Source organism: Erithacus rubecula, assembly GCF_903797595.1.
Source record: "Erithacus rubecula genome assembly, chromosome: 19".
In the NCBI taxonomy this organism is placed as follows: Eukaryota; Metazoa; Chordata; class Aves; order Passeriformes; family Muscicapidae; genus Erithacus; species Erithacus rubecula.
Window position 1 is genome coordinate 5,487,800 of NC_136671.1, and position 20,555 is coordinate 5,508,354.

At 42.5% G+C, this 20,555-nt stretch overlaps 1 protein-coding gene across 15 annotated transcripts in view; it reads right to left on the bottom strand.

Annotated features, from left to right (window-relative positions):
• HIC2 (HIC ZBTB transcriptional repressor 2) overlaps window positions 1-20,555 on the bottom strand; it is a 72,272-nt gene that overhangs the window by 35,089 nt on the left and 16,628 nt on the right. For 4 of the 15 annotated variants that reach the window (XM_079322647.1, XM_079322642.1, XM_079322646.1 and 1 more), the window contains exons 1-2: window positions 7,161-7,936; window positions 6,252-7,125 (exon numbers count right to left, since the gene is read on the bottom strand). The exons of 9 other annotated variants lie outside the window; for them this stretch is intronic. The gene's annotated coding sequence lies outside the window, so the exon portion shown is untranslated. Of the gene's footprint in view, window positions 1-5,412; window positions 6,220-6,251; window positions 7,126-7,160; window positions 7,937-20,555 lie in introns of those variants that run through there. 2 more of the 15 variants (XM_079322637.1, XM_079322648.1) reach the window with 1 other exon arrangement.

Genomic DNA, 20,555 nt, shown 5'->3' on the forward strand with positions numbered 1-20,555 from the left:
CCTTTGTGGCCTATCTGTCCCTCCATCGCCTGCTCTGCTCCAGTGTATACAGCTTCAGAGTCAGCTGTCCCAACCCTGAAACTGGTTGCTCTTACTTCCCAGCTGCCTCCTCCCCAAAAAGGAAGAAATTCCAGTATTTCAACATTTGCTCTCATCCCAATTCAGGCAGAAAAACTGAAATTAGAGACTATGTAGAATGGAAGTTCACAAGTTTAAAAAGAAAGAAAAAAAGGAAACCTATTTGTGAACACCAATGCGTTTTGTGTCATTTGAAATGGAATATTTTACATTACTGAAACCAAAGTTAGTTCATTTTGGTTAGGTGACCTGACCTGAGAAATTTTGTTCTGAGTCAATACAATGTTGAGCTGTTTTTCTTCCCACAGTATAGCACTGCCTCAGTCACTGCAGCCTGGCAGCCCTGTAACCCTGGCCCCACTTCTGGGTGAGACTCCCGTGCTGGAAGGCAGTTCCCAAAGCACAAGGGAAGGCCAGGGCCCTTGGAGTCCTGCAGAATAGGTACCTCACTCAACAGCCCTCTGAGCAGTCAAGGATGACCTGGAATCCAATGCAATGTTTTGAACCAATCCCAAGTGAAGCCTTTTAGATCAGTTAGACAAAAGCAAAGCAAAAAGGTATTCCCTTTCAGGCAGCATAGACAGGTCAATGTCACACTTCTGGTGAAAGCTATTTTATGAATTTTACAGGTGATCAGAAATCTAGCATTGGGCTTTTCTAGGAGAAAAACAATGTTTCCATTTTAAAGACTGTTCAGTGAAAAAGCCACTCCAAGGAAAATTCAGATCAGTCTTCTGATCACAGTAACATTCTTACAAACTGGCTTAAAAATAATAACATGAACAAATCTCACTCCTGCAGAAACTTCCTCAGCAGGGAACTTAAATTATAGCAATATCATCACCCTTCTGCCTCCTGCACAGCTCCTGGCATGACCTGAGGACTGTAGGATTTAGTTCATCAGCCAAGTTTAACAACTAGTTTAGAGTCTGACAAGTATTGAACCAGGGGGTTTGCAACAGATGTCCGAACGGTGAATACCTTGCTGTTTCAAGCTAAGGTACAGGCACAGCTTTGATGAGAGCTGGGTAGAAACAACTGCTGCTGGAGCTGCTGAAGGATCTGAGCTCTGCCCCAAACGTTAGGGGTGCCAGCAACTCATGTTTAGCAACCACTTCTTAAAACATATGGAGAGGACTCGGAGGGAAGATTAGTATGCATTCACAGAAAGCTATTTTAGTAGTTTTCCTGTAGACTGTATAATGTAGCTCTTGTAGTGTGTGTTCTTCCCCCAGGTCTGTTTATCTGAGAGAAGGCAGAATGTGTGTGTGTGTGTTTGTGTGTATGGATGGATTTGATTTACTCTTGAAAAAAGAGGAAAAAGAGAGACATTTAGCCTGTAGTTTCAGTGTTGGAAACTGCAATAAACCTCTTTTTAAACCCCATAACCTTGTGACTGTTTTATAGTTATAAGGAATCATAACCAGAGAAAGATTTAGCCTAACAGTGATCTGCCCTCAAAGACATTAATCTGTCACATCTAATAGAAGTGGAATAAGGAGACGAACCTTTCCTTTAAGTAATTCAAACAGATGGTGAATGGCTTTGGTGGGAACTTACTGTAAGTTGCCCCTGTAACAAGGGTAAATTTGGCAATGCTGCACACCCAAAGATGCTATTTACAAGTCAGTGTGAGAAATATCTCTGCACAATTTCCTTGTGTTTTAAAACCTGAATTCTCTACGACTGTATCTCACCGATTTTGTGGTTGACACATTCAACCAGCTTTCCACCCACTTTTTTACCTCCTTTTTGCCAGCAAGATTGAGTCTCTCTTGTTTGCAATTTTAAACTCTTCTCAAAGTAATTTTTTACTTTTGAGGGATCAACAAAAGATAATTAAGTGCATCATGCCTCGTTAAAGCAGTTTTCTACCAGTATTTAAAATACAATTTTCTTTGTCTGGGCTTACCCTACAAAGCACACCAAAGTCTTCAGTTTAGTTTCTCTTTCTTTCCTTCTTCATACCCTCTATAGAAAATAAAGGCTTATTTTCTCTCCTTCTCTCTTCCCTCCTACCCTCATCTTAACCCCCAATTCCTCTTTTCTAGTTTTATCATACAGCTTCTCTTCCCTGCATCTCCAGACTCACAGTAAGAAGCATTACTTGATCACCTTGCTCTGGGTTCCCACCTCTCCTCCACAGGAGCAACACTTGGCTCCTGGGACACTTTGCTCTGTTTCCTCTCTTGGAAGACAGCCAAGGCTTACTCAACTCTCTATTCCTCAGGTCTGCCACTCAGCCCACTAACCTATCCCCATTTTCCACCCACACTGAACAAGACAGTTTCCAAACTTGTCTGAAGAGCTTAGTCCCAAATTCAGCTCCTTGTCCTATAAGAGACCAGACATGAAACCAATACCAATGCTTAAGAGTTCCCATGATATCTCAAAGCAGGTGAAGACCATTATTGTCAGATTCCTAGCATGCAACAAAGCTGATAGGGAGCACTGAAAGATATGGGGTAGCAAGAGACCGAATCCACTTGCCATGGCAGTGCAGAGGAGTATATTGAATTCAAAGGAGCAATAAACTTAGACACTGGTTTTCCAAACTGGTCAGGGAAGGATTGGTATTAGAGGACCTGAGGGTAATCCTCAGATTACCCTTCCCCACGCTCGCAAGGAGCAAATGTCACTTTGCATGGTGAAGCATGCCAGCTCAGGAGTATGCTCTATGTTTCATGTTAATGAGTATTACTGTGGAACACAACTTCCTTCCTCTCCCTTATTTTTACGTAATTAAGGATCAGAATGAGCATTTTGTTTCAGTCTACAAAAGTGACAGACAACAGCACTGTAGAATAACAGCAAAGGGAGAGATTTAAGAAAAAAAAATGCAGGTGGTAGACACTTACTGCTCTGGCCACTGCATGAAATGAAGGCTTGAGTGCACATTTTTGCCTGATTGCATAGCTGTCTCTGCTGCCCATCTAATCTGCTTAGAAAACTGGTTTTGAAGGATATGGTTCAGACATACCACTCGCATGGGGAGGGGGGAATGATGAGGGGAGAAAAAAAAAAAAAAAAAAGTGCTGCAGCTGCAAAAGATAAAATAGAGACAACTAATTTTCTCAGAGCTTGCAACACCACCTCTCCCCCTCCTCCACATGCAGTCACTGCACTGGCAGGATAAGCTGGAGATTCTCCAGCGTAAGCAAAGAAGGCACAATAAGGTGTGCAGGCCCTTCTCCAGCCCGCTCCCCACGGGCTGGGGGTGCCGCAGAAGGCGGAGGCTGAGCCCCGCTCCGGGGAGGGGACATTCCTCCACCCATTGCATTCCCGTTTTTCAGAGGGGACGTGAGAAAGGCACAGTGCTGCATGTTATGCTGAGACAATAATGAGCGTAAGAGAGCTGCAGACTCCTGCTGTACCAATTGGTGGCTGGGTTCTGAACTCTCATTGTGTGATCCGATTTCTCCTGTCATTCAAGCCATTTTGCGAACTCCAAGCATACGTTCATTTAAGCCATGTGTCCTGAAATCTAAACAGCTGAAGGGGACAGGGACAGAGGGGTAGGGAGAGAGGAGAACCACTGGATTTCTGGTGACAGTGTCTAAAATACACATTTGCACAAGGAAGTCTCACTTTAGATCGTCACTTAGCAAAACAACTACAGCTGCTGACAGGCAAGAGGTACAGTTTCAAGTGACCATCAGACATAAAATAGGCCAAATAAATTACTGCAGTCTAAAGGGAGTGGGTGTGTGTGCTCTCGCAAATGTAACAGAGATAACAAATGGATTACCACTGGGTGACCCAATGTCAAGATTAGCAGCCCCAGTTCTCATTTCAGCTACACCGTAGCAATGACATTACCCAAGATCTAGCAGAAGCGAAACTGCAGAGTCCAGCCCAGGATGTCAGAGAGGCAGCTGCTTTAGTTTATTAATGCCTAGAATTTCAACCCAGTTTGCTTTGTTTCAAAAGGCTAAACTCTGACAGAAGGGGCAGCAGCCTTTGCCAGCTGCCACGTGATCTGCAAGGATGTTTTCTAAATGGATTTTTTTTTTTTTTTTTTTTTTGAGGTGGGGTTGGAGGAGAGGAAGTAGGGGTTGTTAGTGATAAGAGGTCATAAGAAGTATTTTGGCATGTTTTTTTCCCTTTCCTCAAAGGTATTTTGTCCTTTATTTCCATTTTTTGCTCATACATAGTTACCCTCTCCTCTACACTCTTCTACACTTGCACCCATATTTTCTTTGAAAGAATCAAGAAGGGCAAATCTGGCCTTTGTGGGGTCTTTGAGAAGACATTGTGTGACTGGCTACTCCATCACGGAAGTAAAATACAAGAAGTTTTTACATATATAAAAATAATTTTAAGCTTTCCAAATATTAATTGCTTATGGAAATTAAACGTCTGCTAACAATAAACTCCTCAAACAAATGAGAAGATAGTTTCAGTCTGACTGAAATGCTTTCCCTTCTTAATTGCTAAGAATACCATTTTCTTTTTTTTTTTTTTTTTTTTTTTACAATGGCAATTTCATTAGTTCTCCAATTATCCCAGTATTTCAGTCCTTTCTCTTTCACAACAGAATAAAAAATGTTGGATTCCCATCTCCAACTTTCAAAGTCCTGCAAAACCAAGTGAGAAACTGGCAATTACAAGCCACGAAAAGCCCTCGGGGCAGAGACTGACTACGTGGGTTGCAGAGTCCACCTGCACACCTTTTCTTACCACATCGCCCACAGTCCCCTCCGAGTCTGCCGAGTTTTCACAAGTATCGTACTACAGACTACACCCGGCTGTGGCAACTGGGTGCTGGAAGTGCAAAGAGGAGCTGAAATGCTGATAACCCACGCGAATGCTTAGAATAGCAGATGCCAAGGGGGAAGAAGGGGGCCACCAGCTGAATTTGCATCACACAAGGAAATAAGTCAGTTGGGCAAAAGCCCCATATGGCTGCTTGGGAATGCAGAGCTAAAAGGGCTTTCACTGCTTGGAGAACTGTAGATTTCCTCCAGCTTCTCATCTCACTCTCTGCAACTTGGTGCAGAAGCATACAGAAAAGATTTCCAAAGCTCACAGTACTTTTTACTATACAAGAAAAGCAACTAGTCCTTTGCATGAATATGTTTTCTCCATTTAAGAATCAAAAAGCACTTAGCTACAGTACTTGCCCTCTATCCACTTAAGGGACGAAAGCCCCAGCCTAGTTTGCTTGAGGTCAAATAGCAAGTTCAGCAGCAAGAGATGACAAGGACTCAGGTACATTCAAATCCCATTCGACTGCTGTACCCCTTAGACTGATGAGGTGTTAAACACACTCATGGCGTCAAGAATGACTAATGCCCTCCCAGGTCAGTTTGTGATAGAAAACTGGGAACTTACACATCTCCTTCCTCTTGCCTCCCAATCCAGTATTGTTGCAAAGCCCACGTGATGAGATTTTCCTAATCAGCAATTAAATAGTTAATGCTTCCATTACAGCAGATGGAACAGGAGTTGCTGCAGGGAAGGTATGCAGAGGGAAGGAGGAGAAAAGAGCAAGGAGGAAAGAACAGAGAAACAATCCTAAAGGAAAAGCCGTTTTCCCATTAAAAGGAGTGATTAGTTGACTAGACAACATAACCCTTAAGACTTTGTCTAGACTAGGATAAAATGCTATACTGTTGAAGGTATAATGTAGGTAAGGCTTGTGCCTTTGAGGATGTGGTAGCCAAGGAAGAGACTAATTAGGACATGTTCACTAACATGTCTTAATGTTCCATGTTTAAATCTTCACCCAAGAACTCAAGGCTATGCAAAGCAAAGGTCTCTGATGCTGTTCTAATGATTGCAAAAGCCAAGCTGTGACACAGAACAAAAAAAATCAGAATGGTGAGGAATTGCTGAAGACTCACATCCCTCATTTTTCTTATGCTCATTGAATGCCTGGGAACATTTGCATTTTAAAATACTCACCAGCATTTTACCAGACAACCTACTATGACATTTTTCCTCTAAAAATCTAATCAAAGGCCTAAATGCCAATAGTAAAAAAGACCACAGGCTAACAGCCTACACTTCTGCAAAACTTATCCTGTTGCTCTAGTGTTTGCACAGGCAGATTTTGGAAGGAGGGTGTGAGAGAAAAAGAAGATAGGGCTATGAAGAGTGTGCCCAAGGCTTCAGCAAAACCATCATTTCAATAATCCATTACCAGATTTGTAATTAAAATCAAATCCCACCTCAGTAGGACAGCCAGATGTATCCACAGAGCCCTTGCTCTGAGAGTTGTTACACTAAACACCAGGAGAATCACAAATGCTGTAGCTTCTTCTTAACCCTTCCAGCAGTATTTCAAGAACCACCTGTCAGTTTGAAAGACTGATCATTTTTCCTCCCAGCTTGTTGCAGGCTCTAGGTGTGCCCCTAACCAAATAGGCTTACCACTTAAAAGCTTAATTGCACCTGTGGCTTAAACCTTATCCCAGACAGCACTCAGGAACATTTGGATTTGGGTGTTTCAGGTGTGTGACTGGGGCCTGCATTCACAAACAGAGCAAGACAGAATAGGAGCCCCTAGTAAAAGCAGGCAGTACACTGGGGAGGAGGGAATGAGGAATAAAGAAGTACTTTTTTCATTTTGATCACATTTAACTGTATTTACATTTCCACAGTTGGGCTTGAGTAATATCCACCTCCTTGTTTGTGACTGAGGGCAGGTTTCAGAGTCTCAGATTTCTTTTCCACAACAAAAAGATCAAAGTTTGAGCCACTTGTGCAACTTAGATGTTTACAGTGAACTGGTCTAATCGCATGGCAAGCCCTCCTTCCCGTTATCAGTCTCACACTGAGCTCAGCTCCTTCATTCCATAAGCACCAGGGAGGACTGAGAGGAGAGGGCCATGTCTGGTGTGGATTATAACCCACCATCCCTTCCATCTACTCTAACATGGCAACTAAAATACAGTGTGCAAGGGAAGGGTTTTACATGTTCAAGTAAATATTCACTCGAGATGTGGTCTGCAGGGCTGATGAAGCATTTCCAGGCTGTAGTTTCAAAGAAGCTTTCTAAAAAGCAAGCAAGCAGAAGAATGAAAGAATGAATGAGAAGGCTCCCTTCACCTATCTTCCTAGTATTGCCTAGGTAGTACAGCCTCATGGTGCATCTTATTGTCAAAGGAAACTTGGGCTGCCTTGTCCAAAGCTGCTGGCAAAAGAAAGGTAAAGAAATACTGGAGAGTAGAAATCCATGCATACAAGCTTCCACATTCCTAATCTCGCTTTCTCTCATGCAAAGGACACACAAAGTTTCTGGGTCTTCATTTTGTAAACTATGAAATGGAGCTAAATTTTATGGGTTTATGAAATGGTTTTTAATTAATAATTGCAAAGCACACATCTTCAGATGAAAGGTATCATATAAATATTAATGAGTTCAGACTACTGGCAGTATGCATGTCTCATAGGAATCGTAAGCACCATGGATGGATCAAAGAGGACATGTAGCTCTAAGAGACAGAGTGGTGGGAGTAGTCTCTGTCTTTAACTGTATTTTAAAGTAGATCCTCAAGACTGTCGTGGATATGCCCTATCAAGTTACAGCAGCTTTCAATTAAAATGACATTTTATCCTTAGGCAAAATTCCACCGCGCACCTTTTAATATTAGCAGGGAGCATTTTCACTCATGTAGATATTTCTTCTACATACATGCATTACTAGATCTTTGTAAATAGGGATCAAACCAACTGGGAAATAGGGATTTTACCTTCATTTTCATCAAAATAAATACCCCTTACCTAGTTACATTGCTGAAAAACTTCCAGCTCCAGTGCAGTGCCGTGACAAGAAGTAGGATGAGGATGTGGCAGCTGCTTGTTTCGCGGTGCTCGCAGCTCGGTCTGGCAGCGCTTCAGACATGGAGCTGTCCTTTGAATGAATATGGCAGAAAATGCCGCATGGTGAAGCTGCTGCTACTGTTCCCCTGAGCCTGGGCAGCACATACCGTGGCTAGGGCCACGGCGGGGAGCGCTGCGAGCCCCTCGGGGGGCTGTGCGCGGGCATGTCGGTGCAGCGCGGAGCGGCAGCAGCGCTCGGAGCCGCTGCCCTGCTGGGCAGGCACGCTGGGGACAGGCTCCAGCCTCCTCAGGAATGCGGCATGGCCGCAGGCCCTGCGCTGCTTTCCAAAGAGGTGCTCACTTTGTTTCTCTTAGGGTCCAGCAAGCCTGTGCTTTTTGTTGTTGGGGGTGGTGGTGGGGAATGAGGGAGAGTTGCCGTGTTGGGGTTTTTAAAAATACATTAGAAGAGAACAAGGAGCAAAGATATTTCTTTGCCTGAGGAAAATTCAGTTTTATCAGCTGCCTTCCTACCTTTCTGCAGCTGTAAGACACCATGGACAGCTTTCTGCCTACTCCTCTGCAGCCAGGCATCCTAAATTCCTTTGTGAGCCTGACACGTGGCCAGCCAGGGGGTCCAGAGCAACTTGCCTCCAGTCTGGGGCTGCATTTCATTTCCTCAGCGAGTCAGACCAATGGCCCCTGTCCTGCTCACCTCAGGCACATTCCCATGAGCTCTGCTCTCTGCAGTTGCTGCTGAGGCAGTGCTGTAGCTGCCTCTGGTTTTGTGCACACTGGAGCAACTGGGACTGGTTGCTTAGTGCTGGTAGCAAGAAGAAAAATCGAATGGTGTGGGCACACCCAGTGCTTGTAATTTTGTCCCTGAGCTTCTCAGAGGGAGCACAACAAAGAGATGGCATTAAGAGGCCTTACCACTTCTTCGGCAATAAAAGGTTGAAATTTGGAAGGTGCTCAGATTAAATAACACCCTGATAGTTCAGGGGAAAAAAGTCCCCAGAAATTAATTTCCTCCTTCATTGCCAATAAAAGATGGGGTGTTCACAACCAGTGAGTGGTGTCCAATACAATGGTGAAATGGATCTACTTGCTGTGCTCAGTGATAAAAGATATGATAGAAAATGTGTTTTGATACCAAATAACATAAATCTGGACACCATGCCAACAATTTTTAGGCAAGGAACCATGACCCCTAACTAGAAAGATTGGGAGGTTAATTTCTTCCCCAGCCACACCAGGCAATTTTACACCTCTGTATGAATAATGTTTTCATAGCAAACCCAGGCATCAGTTCTAGCAAATACCTCTCTGTAAACTCTAGCCCAAAAGAATCACTTTGGAAAAGGTCATACCACCTCCTGTTCCCAGAATTAAGTTAATTAGCACTTGTCCCTCTCTGTATAAACTCAGGGATACTCCCACAAAGAAGGTACACAACCAGATTGTTAAAAGATGTACATATGCCCTCTTAAGCAAACAGGCTTCTTTGTAGTATCACTAAGATTCCCTCTGGCCATCCCTGTAGAATTCCCAATTGGAAGGGAAGCAGGCAGGGAGATCAGTGCTTTGCCAGGTACAAGAATCAGAGTGCACACCAATAGATTGGTGATATTTTTGTACTAGTAGTGATCTCTCTCCATGTGGATGACTTTTATTAGGTTCAGCATCACCCTTTATGTAGAATGTAATATCTGAACTATGGGAATGTTTCTTCATTGAAGTTGAAAGACTTGCAATGCATTTTTCCTTCTTACACACTTTATTCTTATTTCTTCTTATTTCATCCAGGTATTTGTGATACATATTATGGAAGTATTTCACTTCTCCATATGACCACCTACATGCATCGAGAGAAAGAAAATCCAGGTAAGACCTGCTATCAGTTATATGTGAATGCAACTGAAGTTTGATCAGCAATAAAGGTCGACACACTGTTCTGTGTTTTCTCTCCACAAAAATGTTACATAGTGCACTTACTGAAAGAAGTTTAAAAATAGTTCTTGGGCACAGAAACATTGTCAAAGGTTCCCTGCCACAGAACTCAATTGCTGATTACAGTAGTTTAGGAGCAGAAACCCAGACCCAAGTGTTTAATTACCAACATGTCCATTCTAATCTAATACAGCACAAACTGTGTAGGATGCTAACCCCCCTTTCTGTCAGCCAGCCATGGCTGCTTGCTCTGAGCACAGCCTCGAACCTGCTAAGCAAGAAAGGATTACACCAAGGACGACAGGCTCCAGTTCCCCGGAGAGAGCACTCCTTTGCAGGCCCATAAAAAAGGGTTCAGAGACTATTTGTGTCAACTCCCTAAACCACAGACCACAACTAGCCCTCCCTCTGAAACATTTGCATGCTGCTCCTTGCAAAGCTGGAGCGAGATATGTTGGCATCCAGATCACCGCCTTTGGGGGCCCACCCATCCCTCTTGCTCTGCTTCCATCCCTTATCTCAGGCTTGCAGACCCTCTCCCTCAGCAGCAGCAGAAACTGGGGTGTATTTGCCTCCAGGTTTGGCACTCTCCAGTTTCACCATCTCACTGCTCTTCTGACCCAGGGTGCAGCCTACCCACCCTGCTGGGTCCTCTGATACTAAGACGGACATAATATGTAGAGAATCAGGAATAAGAAATGTGAAACTGGCAACTCTGGCATTTGAAAGAAAAGGGGATTTAGCATGCACTTGGCATTTCAGCTTTAAAGTTTAAAATAAATGAGGCAAAACTGAGCTATAGAAAAGAATGGCTTATGGGCAGCTCAGACTTGTCCCAGACTTTCAAGCCAGTCATTTCCCATAAATACTCATAATTTCAAACATAAAAAACAGGGAGAGGAGACAAAACAAACTGAGTCAACTGTTTACTGCCTTTCTGATTCAGACTCCTCAGCAGATGTAGGACAGAAATTATTTTAGGAAAAAGTTCCTTTTTATGTATCTGGGACAGCCCCAAAATTTTTACTGGAGGGGAAGAAGAGGACAAGAACTAAACTGCGAACTTGTCCGCACCCTAGCAGGAATTCACCCATTTTTCACCTCCCACAGGTATCATTAGCATGCTACTGAGAGCAGAAAAAAAGCAGCTGAGATCAAACACAAGCTAGTAACAAAGCTCTTCCTCTTGTCATCCTTCGATGGGCCAGAATTTCTGGCTGCAGCTTGTCTTTCCCTGAAAGGCTGGGCTAGTTCAGAGTCCCTTTTAAAAGAAGTGCCACACTATGAACGTGCTACAGCTGCGACACAGAAAGTGCAGAAGGCAGGAAGTCTGACGTTCACACCAACCTCAGCCCCTTCACTCACACCTCTTTTCAAATAGCTTTAGCACATGGAGCCCACATTTTCACGTTCTCAGAACTAGCTTTATCTATCACACTGCAAGCTTAAGAGAAGTTTTTGAAATAAGTCTCTTTTTCCACATTCAAAGACTCACTCAGCTGGGAGCAACTTTTAAATTGTTTCTGTAACCTGTTCTCTCTGATTTTTGCAATAAGTTGCCACGCTCCTTTTTAAAATAGTATATATAATTTTAAAAAAATAAAATACAGATTGAAACACCATACCAACTGTTGTCACAGTCCAAAAATGTCTGGATTTTCAAACTTAAGTCCACCACTGTGTAAAAGGGCCACACACATGTAAGTGTCAATCAGGCTCAGTGGCAAAACAGAGGGACCCAGGCTGAGCCTGCAGAATGGCACAAACTTTCCTGGACAGAAAGAGTGCCAGTTCCCACCCATCTGGAATAATTTCTGCATTTTTCAACACAGACTTTTGAAATTTGACCTCAAGAAGCCAGGTGCTTGATTTTTGCATCTCCTGCTTTGCCGTGTTTCATGACAGAACAGGAGGGGAGAGAAATAAAAAGAGTGTATTATTTAGAAGGCTACACCTTATTTACACCTAATATTACCATAGTGACTGTTTTTGCAGGCAACACAAGTGGTCTGTTCTGTGCCCAAAAATTCTGTGCATTTTTAACAGAAACACTATCTCCATTCCCATCCTCGCAGCATCGGGATTAAAATAAAGTAACATTCAAAGTATTTGTGGGAAATGGCAAACAAATGGGTAGTAAAGCCTGGAGGTTGCTTGGCAGCAGAAATTAACTATGGCAAGTAACTCAGTGAGGGCAACAAAACCCGGTGTTGTCCAGTATTTGGACACTCTGCAAAAGACTGATGGGTGAGGGGAAAGGGCCAACCCCACATGATACTGCCAGGTCTCAAGTACTATTTTGAATCAGGTAAACTAATATCTCCTGTACCTGTTCCAAACCACAGAGTAATGCATGGTCTGTGTCTACAAAGTCTGCTGGCTGCCCCCTTTGGAAGCAGCATCTATCTTGGTGAAGATCTTGTATTTTCTCTTGGTTTCTGGAAAAGGATCCCAAACAAGTGGCAGGGACACAGGGGTTTGGAAGCCTTTGCATGTTTATCTTTACTGATAAGGCTGCAATCCTTGCTGCAAGCACATCAGCCTGTGTCTGCAGCAAAACCTTATTCCAGTGGATGCCTGCCTTGGAACAGGCTTCCTCGGGACTGGGCAGTGCCTTTAACCCCTTAGTGCCCCATCTAAAGAAGCCTTAGTGTAGATTTATTTTTCTTGCTTGAAGATGCATCATGTTTTCATACAACTTAAAAAACAAGCAGGTAAGTCAGACCTGCTTTGAGACAGCAGCAGTGCAGATTATATAGATTATATACCTCCACAGATACTATCAAGCAATTTACCCTCAGAGAGTTTCATCTCCCCAAACCTCCTCTGGTTCTGTGCAGATCAAAAGAATTGTCCATTTAAAATAAAGGGATGCAGCTATCCAAACTGTGGGTGGAACACATAAAAATTCATTAAGAGGACTTACTGAAATTATCTTGTCTAATTGATTGGCGACCTTCAGCCAGAGCCATTTGAATTCTTAGAAGTGGAGAACCAACTATGATTCCCAGACATCCGATCCTTTTCTAACAGGTTAACTGACCTTGTTTGTGCAGCTTTGTTAAATGAAATCTCAAATCACTCACAAACGTTCATGCCAAGGGCAAATATCCAGAAAGTCACTAGGGATCTCCCAAAGCTCACATGCCAAGAGCTTGGACAGCCTGAAAATGACAAACAAGTGGCTTTTCTCTGACAGCAGGTTTCATTTATTTGCTCCCACTTGCTCTTTCCCCATCTTCTTCCTACACCACTGAGTCAACCTTGACCAGACAAGTTTCAGTTAAGCATGTGCTTTGCCAGAGGTGTTTTTAAATTATGTTTTTAAAAGTTTATTTATAGTACACACGCACAGTGCAAAGTGTTTTTAGGGCTTCTGAAGACTTCAGCATGTCAGGCAGAACTTTGCCAGGTGAAAGGAACATGAATTCCATGAATCAGCTGGCCCATGGAAAACCACCTCCTTCTCACTGTGTCTGTCTATGTATCCTAACTCAAAGATGGAGTGCAGTAAACTAATTTTTACTTTGTTATCTCCCACCCATTATTCATAACTTATACAATCAACATACTGGAAATACCAAATGAAAAAATGTAGAGAAATCCAAGTGATCCCTCTCCAGCTGGTCTCTCACCAAAACCAGCAGCCTGTGAGACAATGCAACTATTCTATGAACAATTTCCCATTAGGGCAAGGGTTGGAAAACAGTCCTATAAAGTAACTGAGTGAAACTTGCAGTGAGTTACACAGTCCAGCAGTCCTTGCATGTGGCAAACAGTAAGTTTCATTTAGGGGTTTGTCCTAAGTGGTTGTATTTGACCCGTGTGACCAGTTTCTCTTTTCATAAGAAAAATGTAACATGACCACTAGATCATTTCCAAGCAGAAAAGCAAATGTTTTCAGGAGCAAGCCTCTCAGCTAAGTTCTGACCCTAAAAGACAGTTGTTCTTATGGTTTGGCTTCTGAATTATACACAGCACAAATCTGGATTTACTGCACAAACCTTTGCTATGCACAAGAGATTCCCCATCCTGCTCCCTGCTCTGTACCTGGCCTGGGAAGGGAACATCCACTGGACAGATCAAAGGGTGTGTTCATGACTGGCTTCAGGACAAATTTAACTTTCCCTGCTCCAGAATGGTACGAGTTGCTGAAATATTGTTTCATCAGCTGCACAGCAAATACAACCAGAGCAAGTTACTCAGAGGAATGGCTCAGAAACCACAATTTTAGGAGGTGGCACAGAGGCGTTCTGAGAGAAGAAAAGGATGTGGTAGACAATTTGCTAATGCCCAGAAAGTCTCTGTCTCGGAACAAGCGAGCTGCACGCCAGAATGCCTCGGGACAGGGCTGACTCCATTGCTCTTTCCACAACAGCAGCTTTTGCTAAATAAAGATGTCTTTACACGCAGCACTTGGGAAACTTAATTCAGATTAACTAAAGTTGTGAATTTAAAGTGAATTAGCTAAACCACAATGTATCTTTGTACCGACACCCTTATTCACTATTGAAAGAAACATTCATTTAATTTATCTCATTCTACTAAATTAAGAGCATTTTAATTCTAAGAATGCCTATGCAGGGATTAGTGGGTTGCATAAATGATGAAGTTACATGCTATGCTGGAGCTGAATGTGGCATAGGAAGTCTCCCCACTTCCATGCTAAAAAATGCCCATTTCCCAGCCACTTAAAAATAAGCTAACTAAAATTATAAATTTTATTTTTCTAATTACCCATGCCTACAAATCTAAAGCTGCATTTAGAAAAACTTGCCTCTGGCTCTGCATCTGTCTTTTGTTTCAATCTATCAGAATATATGAAATGTTTAAAAATTAAAGGATCAAAAGAAAAAAGAATATTGATATAATAAAAAAATGGGAAAGGACAATAGCACATAAGAAATATTCACAACATTACTTAAAAAAAGCCAGACACCAGACCCAAGCGAGATCAGCTGCAGTCTGCCAATGGACCTGGGTCTAAACCATTCAGGAGCTACTGATTTGACTGCCTAACAGAGAGGATCATTCTCAAGTTTTAGAATTGGAATTGCTATGTTGTTTATTAGCATCTAGGTATGTTTCCAGCTTACTAAGTAGTATGGACCTCTTACAGCTTCATCATGGGTCTTACAACACCACAGCCCAGATAGTGGCTTGGACAGAACATTTCTTCATCAAAAGGCTCAGCAAAAATCACTTCACAGAGGACAAATGACAGGTAATGATCAATCTCTAGCTGCTCTTTGGGAAGAGACCCAACCTCTCTGCTGCAGTTTACCTGGGATTATTGGGAGAACTTGCAGCAAATCAGAATCATGGACTGTAGAAGTCCAGGTAACACAAGGGAGATTGACCAACTGCTTGAAGTGAGAGCAGTCTGGTAAATGTGGTTACTAAATAGGCTGAACCCAAAAGATCTTCCCTACAGAATACGTGCTGCTTTCCATGCCACTCCTTGTCAAGCTGGAGAGGAAACAAAATAAGGATAAAGAATTTTTATTATAGATCTTAGGTAAACAACACTCTGACTCCAATGCAATCTTCCACAAGAAAGAAAAACAACTTCTCAAGCAAGTTCAGATTGTTAAACAGGAGACAGATGAAAGCATTGCCTCAGAATGCAAGGAAATCCCAGGCTGGCTGGTTGGGGAAGAATTAGCAATACATAATTAAAAAGAGAACTCTCCCCTTCCTCTTCCCTGAGGAGAGTACAGGTCCTGCATGTTACTGACTTCTACATCAGCACCAGAAAATGAAGCTATCACTTGAAGTCTTTCTCCTTCCTCCCCAGGCCTCCCTCCCTTATGCTTTCAGTTGCTGGAGGCTGTTTCACACCAGTTCCTGCAAAGGTCCCTGTGTAGCAGGACATGCTGTTTGCATGTGCAGCTTGTGATGAAAGATTTGGCCACTGAAGAGCACCAGGAAGGAGGAAACCAAATAGCAGCACTTATCCTGACTTGTGATAGAGGTTCAGTGGTGCCCTGCTGGTGGCCTTCATTGAGCACCAATGGAGCCAACCCTCCTGCTCTCATGTTTAAAAGACAGGAGCAGGGCAGAGCTCAGATCACATTTCACTGAACAGAGTAAATCCTGTCATTTGGTAATACTGCCTGGAACACAGTCTCTTAGCATCCTCTGCACACAATGATATCAGCAACACACTATGGAGCTCAGACCCCTTGCTACAAAGGCTGGGACTGAGGACCACGCCAGCACAGTGCAGTGGTGCAGCTGAGCTGTGCTATTCCTTGGTGCCCAACTCCAGAGGCAGGGAGTCTGTGAGAATGGCTTGAGTGTAAATTTGTCATATATGAAGAGAATACCCAGCTACACACTCATGTAAAGGCTAGAAACTCCCTCACCTCAGGGCATAAACCAACCACCAACTTCCTCTATGTGCAAGTTATACCATATTTGTTTGTTTTAGGAGTTCTTGTACCTTTCCCTCAAGCATCTGGCGTTTGCCTGTCTTGGAAAAAGGATGCCAGGCTAGACAGACAGATCATGGCTTCTTTCTGGTATGGCAATTACTGCATTCCACCCTGGAAGGGGGAGAACACACTGGGGAAAGCGAGGAATGTTAGATGGCAAGTTCCAATAACACATGGCCCCATTAAATAGCCTTCCCTCCCTGTCTGGCCCTGCACAGTCATGCCAGCAGCACACCAGAAGCACACAGCAGCACAACTTGGCCCTTTCCACTCTCAAAGAGTCCTGTGTTCCAGCGCAGAATTTGGGAACAAAGCTGAGCAGGGCTCAACCCTCATCCTGGAAGTCCTCACATGTGCAAGAAGCAGGATGTTCCCATGCAAATGAATGCATTACTAAACAAGGAGACAGAGCAGAGTTCTGGTATGCAGCACAAGTTAATACAAAATACAATATTTAAAAACATCAGATCTCACTAGACACCATGGTCCCTTAACACCAGGTCAGATCAGTCATTGTCCTATAGGATCTGTGCCTCTAGAGAAAAAAACAACAACAACAAAACAAAATAAAACAAAACACCAGAAAACAAAACTCATCAAAAGTTACCCATGAAACCAATTTGTACTAACTTTGAGGAAGCCAACCCACTCCCAGCAGAATATTAAATAACTATATCAGCCTGTGAACTAGGGAACTGGGAGAGTGATTATACTTGAAATGGGCACTTGGCAAAGCCTTTTTCTTCTTGCTCTGGAGCCAGAAGACTTTCAACCTCCCCGAGACAACTATAATTTGGGAAACTCAGACCTGCCTTTCTACCTAAAAATTCTTCTCTCTGTTGACTTTGGCTCTGACTTTGGCCATCAATTCTATGTATCCTGATCTGTGTGTCAGCAGAAATTGCCAGTAGATATCTGTCCAGATTAGTTGCCTGGACACCATCTCACTTGTGGCTTGTTCATGGATACTGTTCTTGAAAGCAGCTGCTGCTCCTGCATTTATCCACTGGAGCCCTCATTTCCTCACTGCCCATCTGCTGCAGGGAAGGCAGAGCCACATAGACAAGACACAAATAACTGACAGGGAAGACCTTGCCACACACAACAATAAAGACCAGGAAATCCAAATCCTGCAACTACCTCATGAATTTGTGCTGGTTTTTAAAAGCAGAGGAAGAATGTGGATATGCAAACAGAGATATGGTTGAACGACTTATCTAAGTTTAGACAAGCAGTATCTAAATAATGTTGTTTTATCTTATTACTGTAACAAACACAAGAATTGATTTAATAACCTAATGTTGGTTTTGGACAGTAGAGGTCTGCATCAATGGACCAAGACACTAATTATATTATCTTATCAAATCAGTGTATAATAATAGAACTTCTCTATGCATTGATGGAACTAGGCTTAGCTCTGCATGAGAAAATAATCTCTGAAAGACAGAGGATGAGATGGTATTTAGCAGAAACTCCTTGTGCATAGTTGCTATTTTCTTTCCCTTTCAAAATATTATTATCTTTAAGGTATCACATGATGAGAAATTTCCTCGATAATCTTTATTGCTTGTTATTTAACCTCCCTCTATCTTTCTGAGAGGTAGTCAATATAATTTTCCAAAAGACTTAAGTAAAAGGGAAAGAACTACTGGTGCATATGCAGATCAATTCATTGTAAGCTGACAATAAAGCTTTTTTCACCAAGGTACAAGCAAAATGACTTGCTGACATTAACTGGCAAGTACTTTGCATTCATATGGTATCTTTCATCTACAGACTTCAAAGCATCTGACAGGAGGCAGGCAGGCCTTGTTTCGTCATCCATCCAAGGAAGAAGCTGCAGCACAGAGTGGCAAGGCTTCCCCAGAAGATAAAACCATTAGCAGAAATCTAAATTAAGTGATTCCCAGTCCTTAAAAATGAACTACTCTGCCCCAGTACAAATTACACGTGCCCCAGAGAGCAGAGCCACCACTCACCCACACCCCTCTGAGAACTGCTCAGGATTCTTTAAGAATGCAAATTTAATTCATGAGAAACTAAACAAACACAGAACACAAGAATACTCTTCTACACACAGGGAAATGATGGAGATCTGAAACCAATCCAGATCTGAAGTTCTGTAGTGCTCCAAGGAGAAGCACTCCTCGAGCGTACCTGCAGTAGCACAGGTTTTCATTCATGAAGAGAGGAAGGGAAATCCTGATACATAATCTAGCAAGTGTTTAAATAAACCTGTTCAGATGAGGATCTCTCCAGAGAAAAAAATAGGACTGTAAGAAAGGTTATGGAAATTCTTTTTAAAGAATTGCCTTTTTAAAGAAATGCCTTCTTAAAGAGAGTAAACCTTTCAGCTCTTCACCTTTTTGACATAGCTGAAGAATGCTGAATGCCTAAAACACTCAAATGGACAGCAGAAACTCTTTTTAACATAAATAGGGAAGAAAAATCCCTGCACAGTGCTATTTTAAAAGAAGCATATGGATTCCTCTTTGTTTGAAAACAGCAAACAAAATATTATGCCAAGCAATCTTTCAGCATTGGTCAAAGAAACTGCAATAGAAATATTTTAAAACCTAGTCTCCAGTTATGAGATCTCTCATGGCCTGTGGAGGTGGACAATATTAGAGGCCACTAAATCCTGAAGTTTATTTTTCTAAAAGTTTTCACTTCAAATAAAGCTTTGTTTTAATATGTATGGGGCCAACTGTAGAGCATTGAGATCCTGGTTATTAGCCAGCTAGAGCTCATGAATTATGTTTAGTGAGAAGTTTATTGGCTCAGTAAACACCATTCCAGTTCCCTTCACTCCTGAATTGTGGAAGTCAAACCAAGAGATATTCAACACCATATTACCACTAGCACCAGAGCAACCATTATCTGATTACAGACATTTTATTTTTTGTAAGGAATTTGCTATTGCATCATTTAATACACGGAAGTCTTTAAATTTACCAAGGCAACACACAAAGAGTAAGTAACTGTTTGGTCCTATTTATCATCTTCTGGGGAATATTTGTTTCCATCTTGTAGTTTTCCAAATCCAGGCTTTACAGAAATGCAGTCCCTCAAATGCTTTGTAGGCTAGGAGTTTGGCAAGGCATTTTTAACACTAGCAAGGTGCTCATGAAGATCTGAAGTGGAGCCAGAGCTGCCTGAGGTGATGTTGGCGCTACCTGGCCTCACCTCATGTGGGCAGGCACCAGCAACCTGCAGACCAAAATGCAAGGTAGGCATCTCTAGAACAAGCAGGACTGATGAGTAGCTGTGCAAATCCAGAAGCAACTGCTACTTGTGTGGCTGGCTTTATCCTGGGTTGTAGCTGGTTACCTCTCACTGCCATGAGCTAAAGCCCCAAGTACAGAGAGCAAGCAGTGATCAGTCAATGTGCAGTGACTTGTTTGTGTGCTGGTTGTTCCAGTTCTCTGGAATAGCTAAGATAGCCAGAAGACTGCACAGGGACTGTGTCAGTCCTTGAGGCAAGGAAAGTTAATTTAGTTGGAAGAGTAAGGATGAAAAAAAGAGTGTTATAATAACAGTAGTCTATTCTGGTAGCAAAGTAAACTGTAACTGAAGGAGTTTAGGTTTTCTTCCTAGTTCTCTACATCTATCACATCACCTTGGCCAAATAATGCATCTGTTTGCGTCTCTGCTTCCTCTCTCCCCTTTTGTTTTACTATCTACTATCTACTATTATCTACTATTACTATCTACTATTATCTAACATCTACTATTTAGACTGGAACATTCTTCAGGGAAGAGATTGTGCTGGTACAGCCCAGTGACAGCCTTAGGGTTCTGCAGTCCCTAAGCCAAACATAGTCCAATTTACATAACACCAACTATGAAATAATGTATTATAATGCAAATGCTTCTTCTGATGTCCTGAATCTGTCCATATTACAATGAAGAAACTTGGCAGTACAGATCCTTAATGTCCAACCTATCCCACACAGACATATCATCACATGAAGCACCTCTGGAGAACAGGCAGAGTTAAAATCTTTCCACCCCAGTAGTGGTGAAAGACAAGATACCCTTCTCTTTAAATTTAACCCTCTCCCTTCCAAAGAATGCCTGGAATTTGTACTATTTCCCAGCAGAGAGTGGAAGGCAAAGACTTGGCATGGGGCAAGACAGATAAGAGGGGTTGCCTTCTCTAGGTTTTGTTAACTCTGCATAATTGCTTAGGGCATGTGATGGTTAGAGAGACACATCTGCCAGAGACAGACTACAAATCACTAGGATAATTCCAAGCAAACAAAATCTAGTTTACAATGTGGTTGTGGTATATAAAACACCTCTGTAAAACTATGTTATAATTCA